Source organism: Amia ocellicauda, unplaced genomic scaffold (assembly GCF_036373705.1).
Source record: "Amia ocellicauda isolate fAmiCal2 unplaced genomic scaffold, fAmiCal2.hap1 HAP1_SCAFFOLD_71, whole genome shotgun sequence".
NCBI classification, from domain to species: domain Eukaryota; kingdom Metazoa; phylum Chordata; class Actinopteri; order Amiiformes; family Amiidae; genus Amia; species Amia ocellicauda.
In genome coordinates, this window is record NW_027102999.1 from 332,501 (window position 1) to 342,500 (window position 10,000).

Below are 10,000 nucleotides of genomic sequence, written 5' to 3' on the forward strand. Positions count from 1 at the left end.
CTGAAGGAAAGCTCCAGCGCGGAGCCCGCACCCACCGGTGAGGTGTAGCCCTGCAGGCCGAGCGCTGGGAGCCGTCGGTCGTTCGGTCGGTCAGTCAGTGAGTGTGTGTGCTGAAGGAAAGCTCCAGCCCGGAGCCCGCACCCACCGGGGAGGTGTAGGCCTGCTGACTGAGCGCTGGGAGCCGTCGGTCGTTCGGTCGGTCAGAGAGTGAGTGTGTGTGCTGAAGGAGAGCTCCAGCCCGGAGCCCGCACCCACCGGGGAGGTGTAGCCCTGCAGGCTGAGCGCTGGGAGCCGTCGGTCGTTCGGTCGGTCAGTCAGTGAGTGTGTGTGCTCCAGCCCGGAGCCCGCACCCACCGGGGAGGTGTAGCCCTGCAGGCTGAGCGCTGGGAGCCGTCGGTCGGTCGGTCGGTCAGAGAGTGAGTGTGTGTGCTGAAGGGAAGCTCCAGCCCGGAGCCCGCACCCACCGGGGAGGTGTAGCCCTGCAGGCTGAGCGCTGGGAGCCGTCGGTCGTTCGGTCGGTCAGTCAGTGAGTGTGTGTGCTGAAGGAGAGCTCCAGCCCGGAGCCCGCACCCACCGGGGTGTGTAGCCCTGCAGGCTGAGCGCTGGGAGCCGTCGGTCGGTCAGTCAGTGAGTGTGTGTGCTGAAGGAAAGCTCCAGCCCGGCGTCCGTCCCCACCGGGGAGGAGTAGGCCTGCTGACTGAGCGCTGGGAGCCGTCGGTCGTTCGGTCGGTCAGAGAGTGAGTGTGTGTGCTGAAGGAGAGCTCCAGCCCGGAGCCCGCACCCACCGGGGTGTGTAGCCCTGCAGGCTGAGCGCTGGGAGCCGTCGGTCGGTCGGTCGGTCAGAGAGTGAGTGAGTGAGTGTGTGTGCTGAAGGGAAGCTCCAGCCCGGCGTCCGTCCCCACCGGGGAGTTGTGCCCGGGCCCGGGCCTCCTGCCGACGGACCGTGTGGCGCATTGTCCCGACTGCGGACTTTCTCCAGCAAAAAGGCGGAGGTGCAGTACCGCCATTTCGCCACACGAGGGACGGAATGGCACCCAACTGCCCCCTGGTGTCGAAAAAGCGCAAGGGCACCCGGGCCGGTCCGCCCCAGGCAGCGGCCGAGATGCAGCACCGGGGGCCCGGCCTGCCTGCCCTGGAGGTCAGCCTGCCAGCCCTGGAGGTCTGCCTTCCAGCCCTGGAGGTCAGCTATCCAGCCCTGGAGGTCTGCCTGCCTGCCTGCCTGCCCTGGAGGTCAGCCTGCCAGCCCTGGAGGTCTGCCTGTTAGCCCTGGAGGTCTGCTATCCAGCCCTGGAGGTCTGCTATCCAGCCCTGGTAGCAGCACTGCCAGCCCTGGAGGTCTGCCTGTTAGCCCTGGAGGTCTGCTATCCAGCCCTGGTAGCAGCACTGCCTGCCCTGGAGGTCTGCCTGCCTGCCTTCCAGCCCTGGAGGTCTGCTATCCAGCCCTGGTAGCAGCACTGCCTGCCCTGGAGGTCTGCCTGCCTGCCCTGGAGGTCTGCCTTCCAGCCCTGGAGGACAGCCTGCCTGCCCTGGTAGCAGCACTGCCTGCCTTCCAGCCCTGGAGGTCTGCCTGTTAGCCCTGGAGGTCTGCTATCCAGCCCTGGTAGCAGCACTGCCTGCCCTGGAGGTCTGCCTGTTAGCCCTGGAGGTCTGCTATCCAGCCCTGGTAGCAGCACTGCCTGCCCTGGAGGTCTGCCTGCCTGCCTTCCAGCCCTGGAGGTCTGCTATCCAGCCCTGGTAGCAGCACTGCCTGCCCTGGAGGTCTGCCTGCCTGCCCTGGAGGTCTGCCTTCCAGCCCTGGAGGTCTGCTATCCAGCCCTGGTAGCAGCACTGCCTGCCCTGGAGGTCTGCCTGCCTGCCTTCCAGCCCTGGAGGTCTGCTATCCAGCCCTGGTAGCAGCACTGCCTGCCCTGGAGGTCTGCCTGCCTGCCCTGGAGGTCTGCCTTCCAGCCCTGGAGGACAGCCTGCCTGCCCTGGTAGCAGCACTGCCTGCCTTCCAGCCCTGGAGGTCTGCCTGTTAGCCCTGGAGGTCTGCTATCCAGCCCTGGTAGCAGCACTGCCTGCCCTGGAGGTCTGCCTGCCTGCCCTGGAGGTCTGCCTGTTAGCCCTGGAGGTCAGCCTGTTAGCCCTGGAGGTCTGCTATCCAGCCCTGGAGGTCAGCTATCCAGCCCTGGAGGTCTGCCTGCCTGCCTGCCTGCCCTGGAGGTCAGCCTGCCAGCCCTGGAGGTCTGCCTGTTAGCCCTGGAGGTCTGCTATCCAGCCCTGGAGGTCTGCTATCCAGCCCTGGTAGCAGCACTGCCTGCCCTGGAGGTCTGCCTGCCTGCCCTGGAGGTCTGCCTTCCAGCCCTGGAGGACAGCCTGCCTGCCCTGGTAGCAGCACTGCCTGCCTTCCAGCCCTGGAGGTCTGCCTGTTAGCCCTGGAGGTCTGCTATCCAGCCCTGGTAGCAGCACTGCCTGCCCTGGAGGTCTGCCTGCCTGCCCTGGAGGTCTGCCTGTTAGCCCTGGAGGTCAGCCTGTTAGCCCTGGAGGTCTGCTATCCAGCCCTGGAGGTCAGCTATCCAGCCCTGGAGGTCTGCCTGCCTGCCCTGGAGGTCTGCCTGTTAGCCCTGGAGGTCTGCTATCCAGCCCTGGAGGTCTGCTATCCAGCCCTGGTAGCAGCACTGCCAGCCCTGGAGGTCTGCCTGTTAGCCCTGGAGGTCTGCTATCCAGCCCTGGTAGCAGCACTGCCTGCCCTGGAGGTCTGCCTGCCTGCCCTGGAGGTCTGCCTGTTAGCCCTGGAGGTCTGCCTGTTAGCCCTGGAGGACAGCCTGCCTGCCCTGGTGGCAGCACTGCCTGCCCTGGAGGTCTGCTATCCAGCCCTGGAGGACAGCCTGCCTGCCCTGGTAGCAGCACTGCCTGCCCTGGAGGTCAGCCTGTTAGCCCTGGAGGTCTGCCTGCCTGCCCTGGAGGTCAGCCTGTTAGCCCTGGAGGTCTGCCTGCCTGCCATCCAGCCCTGGCAGCAGCACTGCCTGCCCTGGTAGCAGCACTGCCTGCCCTGGAGGTCTGCTATCCAGCCCTGGTAGCAGCACTGCCTGCCCTGGAGGTCTGCCTGCCTGCCTGCCAGCCCTGGAGGTCTGCCTGTTAGCCCTGGAGGTCTGCTATCCAGCCCTGGAGGTCTGCTATCCAGCCCTGGTAGCAGCACTGCCTGCCCTGGAGGTCAGCCTGTTAGCCCTGGAGGTCTGCCTGCCTGCCCTGGTAGCAGCACGGCCTACCTGCCTGCCTGCCCTCGAGGTCTGCCTGCCTGCCTGCCCTGGAGGTCAGCCTTCCAGCCCTGGCAGCAGCACGGCCTACCTGCCTGCCAGCCTGCCCTCCCCAGCCACACAGCCCTGCCTGCCTGCCTGCCAGCCCTGGAGGTCTCCCTGCCAGCCCTGGAGGTCTGCCTGCCTGCCTGCCTGCCTGCCTGCCTGCCCTGGAGGTCTGCCATCCTGCCTTCCAGCCCTGGAGGTCAGCCTGCCAGCCCTGGAGGTCAGCCTGTTAGCCCTGGAGGTCTGCTATCCAGCCCTGGAGGTCTGCCTGCCTGCCATCCAGCCCTGGCAGCAGCACTGCCTGCCCTGGTAGCAGCACTGCCTGCCCTGGAGGTCTGCTATCCAGCCCTGGAGGACAGCCTGCCTGCCCTGGTAGCAGCACTGCCTGCCCTGGAGGTCTGCTATCCAGCCCTGGAGGACAGCCTGCCTGCCCTGGTGGCAGCACTGCCTGCCCTGGAGGTCTGCTATCCAGCCCTGGAGGACAGCCTGCCTGCCCTGGTAGCAGCACTGCCTGCCCTGGAGGTCAGCCTGTTAGCCCTGGAGGTCTGCCTGCCTGCCCTGGAGGTCAGCCTGTTAGCCCTGGAGGTCTGCCTGCCTGCCATCCAGCCCTGGCAGCAGCACTGCCTGCCCTGGTAGCAGCACTGCCTGCCCTGGAGGTCTGCTATCCAGCCCTGGTAGCAGCACTGCCTGCCCTGGAGGTCTGCCTGCCTGCCTGCCAGCCCTGGAGGTCTGCCTGTTAGCCCTGGAGGTCTGCTATCCAGCCCTGGAGGTCTGCTATCCAGCCCTGGTAGCAGCACTGCCTGCCCTGGAGGTCAGCCTGTTAGCCCTGGAGGTCTGCCTGCCTGCCCTGGTAGCAGCACGGCCTACCTGCCTGCCTGCCCTCGAGGTCTGCCTGCCTGCCTGCCCTGGAGGTCAGCCTTCCAGCCCTGGCAGCAGCACGGCCTACCTGCCTGCCAGCCTGCCCTCCCCAGCCACACAGCCCTGCCTGCCTGCCTGCCAGCCCTGGAGGTCTCCCTGCCAGCCCTGGAGGTCTGCCTGCCTGCCTGCCTGCCTGCCTGCCTGCCCTGGAGGTCTGCCATCCTGCCTTCCAGCCCTGGAGGTCAGCCTGCCAGCCCTGGAGGTCAGCCTGTTAGCCCTGGAGGTCTGCCTGCCTGCCTGCCTGCCTGCCCTGGAGGTCAGCCTGCCAGCCCTGGAGGTCTGCCTGCCTGCCTGCCTGCCCTGGAGGTCAGCCTGCCAGCCCTGGCAGCAGCACGGCCTACCTGCCTGCCTGCCCTGGAGGTCTGCCTGCCTGCCTGCCCTGGAGGTCAGCCTTCCAGCCCTGGCAGCAGCACGGCCTACCTGCCTGCCAGCCTGCCCTCCCCAGCCACACAGCCCTGCCTGCCTGCCTGCCAGCCCTGGAGGTCTCCCTGCCAGCCCTGGAGGTCTGCCTGCCTGCCTGCCTGCCTGCCTGCCTGCCCTGGAGGTCTGCCATCCTGCCTTCCAGCCCTGGAGGTCAGCCTGCCAGCCCTGGAGGTCAGCCTGTTAGCCCTGGAGGTCTGCCTGCCTGCCTGCCTGCCTGCCCTGGAGGTCAGCCTGCCAGCCCTGGAGGTCTGCCTGCCTGCCTGCCTGCCCTGGAGGTCAGCCTGCCAGCCCTGGCAGCAGCACGGCCTACCTGCCTGCCTGCCCTGGAGGTCTGCCTGCCTGCCTGCCCTGGAGGTCAGCCTTCCAGCCCTGGCAGCAGCACGGCCTACCTGCCTGCCAGCCTGCCCTCCCCAGCCACACAGCCCTGCCTGCCTGCCTGCCAGCCCTGGAGGTCTCCCTGCCAGCCCTGGAGGTCTGCCTGCCTGCCTGCCTGCCTGCCTGCCTGCCCTGGAGGTCTGCCATCCTGCCTTCCAGCCCTGGAGGTCAGCCTGCCAGCCCTGGAGGTCAGCCTGTTAGCCCTGGAGGTCTGCCTGCCTGCCTGCCTGCCTGCCCTGGAGGTCAGCCTGCCTGCCTGCCCCGGAGGTCAGCCCCAGGCAGCCGGGTGGCCTGCCTGCTGCTGCTAGGCCGCTGCCCCGAGCCGCCGACCCCATCGACAGGAACACGAGAGAGTTTACAAGCGAGAGGAGGCCACATATTCGACACCTTTCGTGCTCGTTTTAGTCTCCAGTCTGTTTTGACGTGTGTTATTCTGAATCTGCTGCTTTAACTCAAGGGATTCTGTCGCGATTGATGCCTTGTCCTTCGCTGTATGTTTGCACTGGTGTTGTAAGTCGCCCTCTGTAAGATCATCATTTATTATCTGCCAAGAAATAAAGATCATCATAATGTTCCCCAACTTTCAGCTTCTGGGGAGTTTGTTCCAGAGTGTGACGACTCTCTCTCTATCACCATCTCTCTCTCTATCTCCATCTCTCTATCACCATCTCTCTCTCTATCACCATCTCTCTCTCTATCTCTATCTCTCTATCACCATCTCTCTCTCCATCTCCATCTCTCTCTCTATCTCCATCTCTCTCTATCTCCATCTCTATCTCCATCTCTCTATCTCCACCTCTCTCTCCCTCTCCACCTCTCTCTCTCTCTATCTCTCCCTCTCTCTCACTGTGTGTGTGTGTGTGTGTGTGTGTGTGTGTGTGTGTGTGTGTGTGTGTGTGTGTGTGTGTGTACAGCAGTGTCCCTAGACGAGAGAGAGATCCCTAGACGGGGAAATTACTTTCAAACTGCAGTACCGAAATGTGTCCGTTAGATGGTAGCATGCACCAAGGAATGAAGGAAAGTGCAAAACAAAATGAAAAGGCACATCGCCTGGGCGAAAAATAATCGTAACAAATCAACGGGGGCATTTCTCCGAAAACTAACACCGGGGCAGTGCTCAGGGGGGTCCCACCTCGTGGCCACCCGGTTTGGGGGGCGATCGGGGCCGGTTCCGAAAATCGCTAAATCTCCCATAGCCAGCCCACGCTCCATCCGATAGAGCAATGCCGGGCGGCCGGCCGGCAACTACGGATCATAACAAATCAACGGGGGCATTTCTCCGAAAACTAACACCGGGGCAGTGCTCAGGGGGGTCCCACCTCGTGGCCACCCGGTTTGGGGGGCGATCGGGGCCGGTTCCGAAAATCGCTAAATCTCCCATAGCCAGCCCACGCTCCATCCGATAGAGCACTGCCGGGCGGCCGGCCGGCAACTACGGATCATAACAAATCAACGGGGGCATTTCTCCGAAAACTAACACCGGGGCAGTGCTCAGGGGGGTCCCACCTCGTGGCCACCCGGTTTGGGGGGCGATCGGGGCCGGTTCCGAAAATCGCTAAATCTCCCATAGCCAGCCCACGCTCCATCCGATAGAGCACTGCCGGGCGGCCGGCCGGCAACTACGGATCATAACAAATCAACGGGGGCATTTCTCGGAAAACTAACACCGGGGCAGTGCTCAGGGGGGTCCCACCTCGTGGCCACCCGGTTTGGGGGGCGATCGGGGCCGGTTCCGAAAATCGCTAAATCTCCCATAGCCAGCCCACGCTCCATCCGATAGAGCACTGCCGGGCGGCCGGCCGGCAACTACGGATCATAACAAATCAACGGGGGCATTTCTCGGAAAACTAACACCGGGGCAGTGCTCAGGGGGGTCCCACCTCGTGGCCACCCGGTTTGGGGGGCGATCGGGGCCGGTTCCGAAAATCGCTAAATCTCCCATAGCCAGCCCACGCTCCATCCGATAGAGCACTGCCGGGCGGCCGGCCGGCAACTACGGATCATAACAAATCAACGGGGGCATTTCTCGGAAAACTAACACCGGGGCAGTGCTCAGGGGGGTCCCACCTCGTGGCCACCCGGTTTGGGGGGCGATCGGGGCCGGTTCCGAAAATCGCTAAATCTCCCATAGCCAGCCCACGCTCCATCCGATAGAGCACTGCCGGGCGGCCGGCCGGCAACTACGGATCATAACAAATCAACGGGGGCATTTCTCCGAAAACTAACACCGGGGCAGTGCTCAGGGGGGTCCCACCTCGTGGCCACCCGGTTTGGGGGGCGATCGGGGCCGGTTCCGAAAATCGCTAAATCTCCCATAGCCAGCCCACGCTCCATCCGATAGAGCACTGCCGGGCGGCCGGCCGGCAACTACGGATCATAACAAATCAACGGGGGCATTTCTCGGAAAACTAACACCGGGGCAGTGCTCAGGGGGGTCCCACCTCGTGGCCACCCGGTTTGGGGGGCGATCGGGGCCGGTTCCGAAAATCGCTAAATCTCCCATAGCCAGCCCACGCTCCATCCGATAGAGCACTGCCGGGCGGCCGGCCGGCAACTACGGATCATAACAAATCAACGGGGGCATTTCTCGGAAAACTAACACCGGGGCAGTGCTCAGGGGGGTCCCACCTCGTGGCCACCCGGTTTGGGGGGCGATCGGGGCCGGTTCCGAAAATCGCTAAATCTCCCATAGCCAGCCCACGCTCCATCCGATAGAGCAATGCCGGGCGGCCGGCCGGCAACTACGGATCATAACAAATCAACGGGGGCATTTCTCCGAAAACTAACACCGGGGCAGTGCTCAGGGGGGTCCCACCTCGTGGCCACCCGGTTTGGGGGGCGATCGGGGCCGGTTCCGAAAATCGCTAAATCTCCCATAGCCAGCCCACGCTCCATCCGATAGAGCAATGCCGGGCGGCCGGCCGGCAACTACGGATCATAACAAATCAACGGGGGCATTTCTCCGAAAACTAACACCGGGGCAGTGCTCAGGGGGGTCCCACCTCGTGGCCACCCGGGTCTGGGACCGATGGGAGCACTTTAAAATTTTCGAGTCAGGGGACCAGACGGCCGAGTGAAAAACTTTGAAAAATATTCTATCTCCTCACTCCCATTGACTTTACATTAGGGCGACCAGGCGGCCGGCGGAAAAAAAATCATAACAAATCAACGGGGGCATTTCTCCGAAAACTAACACCGGGGCAGTGCTCAGGGGGGTCCCACCTCGTGGCCACCCGGGTCTGGGACCGATGGGAGCACTTTAAAATTTTCGAGTCAGGGGACCAGACGGCCGAGTGAAAAACTTTGAAAAATATTCTATCTCCTCACTCCCATTGACTTTACATTAGGGCGACCAGGCGGCCGGCGGAAAAAAAATCATAACAAATCAACGGGGGCATTTCTCCGAAAACTAACACCGGGGCTGTGCTCAGGGGGCTCCCAGCTATCAGCCACCCTATCCCGGGACCGATGGGAGCACTTTAAAATTTTCGAGTCAGGGGACCAGACGGCCGAGTGAAAAACTTTGAAAAATATTCTATCTCCTCACTCCCATTGACTTTACATTAGGGCGACCAGGCGGCCGGCGGAAAAAAAATCATAACAAATCAACGGGGGCATTTCTCCGAAAACTAACACCGGGGCAGTGCTCAGGGGGGTCCCACCTCGTGGCCACCCGGGTCTGGGACCGATGGGAGCACTTTAAAATTTTCGAGTCAGGGGACCAGACGGCCGAGTGAAAAACTTTGAAAAATATTCTATCTCCTCACTCCCATTGACTTTACATTAGGGCGACCAGGCGGCCGGCGGAAAAAAAATCATAACAAATCAACGGGGGCATTTCTCCGAAAACTAACACCGGGGCTGTGCTCAGGGGGCTCCCAGCTATCAGCCACCCTATCCCGGGACCGATGGGAGCACTTTAAAATTTTCGAGTCAGGGGACCAGACGGCCGAGTGAAAAACTTTGAAAAATATTCTATCTCCTCACTCCCATTGACTTTACATTAGGGCGACCAGGCGGCCGGCGGAAAAAAAATCATAACAAATCAACGGGGGCATTTCTCCGAAAACTAACACCGGGGCTGTGCTCAGGGGGCTCCCAGCTATCAGCCACCCTATCCCGGGACCGATGGGAGCACTTTAAAATTTTCGAGTCAGGGGACCAGACGGCCGAGTGAAAAACTTTGAAAAATATTCTATCTCCTCACTCCCATTGACTTTACATTAGGGCGACCAGGCGGCCGGCGGAAAAAAAATCATAACAAATCAACGGGGGCATTTCTCCGAAAACTAACACCGGGGCTGTGCTCAGGGGGCTCCCAGCTATCAGCCCCCCGGGTCTGGGGGCATTGTTTTTCTTTTTAATCATTTTGAGCATTTCCCCCAGTTTAGAGATGTGTGCCCCTAGACAACCCATTGAGAATAACTATGAAATGTTCTGAAGTTTTGATTTTCAAATGTCGGTGAAAATTGAAAAACGTCATATATTCTTCAAAGGAAGCATGGGGCGATGGTAGGGAGAGTCCCCGCAGCGTGCCTCGGCGGCGATGGGAGCGTTTTCGATGTCCCCGTCCCCCCCCCATAGGGATAGAAGGGGAGTTAGGTGACCAGGCGTCCCGGGTCCCAAAAATCGAAAAATTAATATAGAATGCTTTTTAATCCAGAAATAAAGTAGGGGGCAGTCCTGGTGAGAGTCCCAGCCACAGCCCCAGTGTGTTTTGGAGCCGTTTGGGGCCGGGTGAAAAACTTTGAAAAATGTTCTATCTCCTCACTCCCATTGACTTTACATTAGGGCGACCAGGCGGCCGGCGGAAAAAAAATCATAACAAATCAACGGGGGCATTTCTCCGAAAACTAACACCGGGGCTGTGCTCAGGGGGCTCCCAGCTATCAGCCACCCTATCCCGGGACCGATGGGAGCACTTTAAAATTTTCGAGTCAGGGGACCAGGCGGCCGAGTGAAAAACTTTGAAAAATTTTCTATCTCCTCACTCCCATTGACTT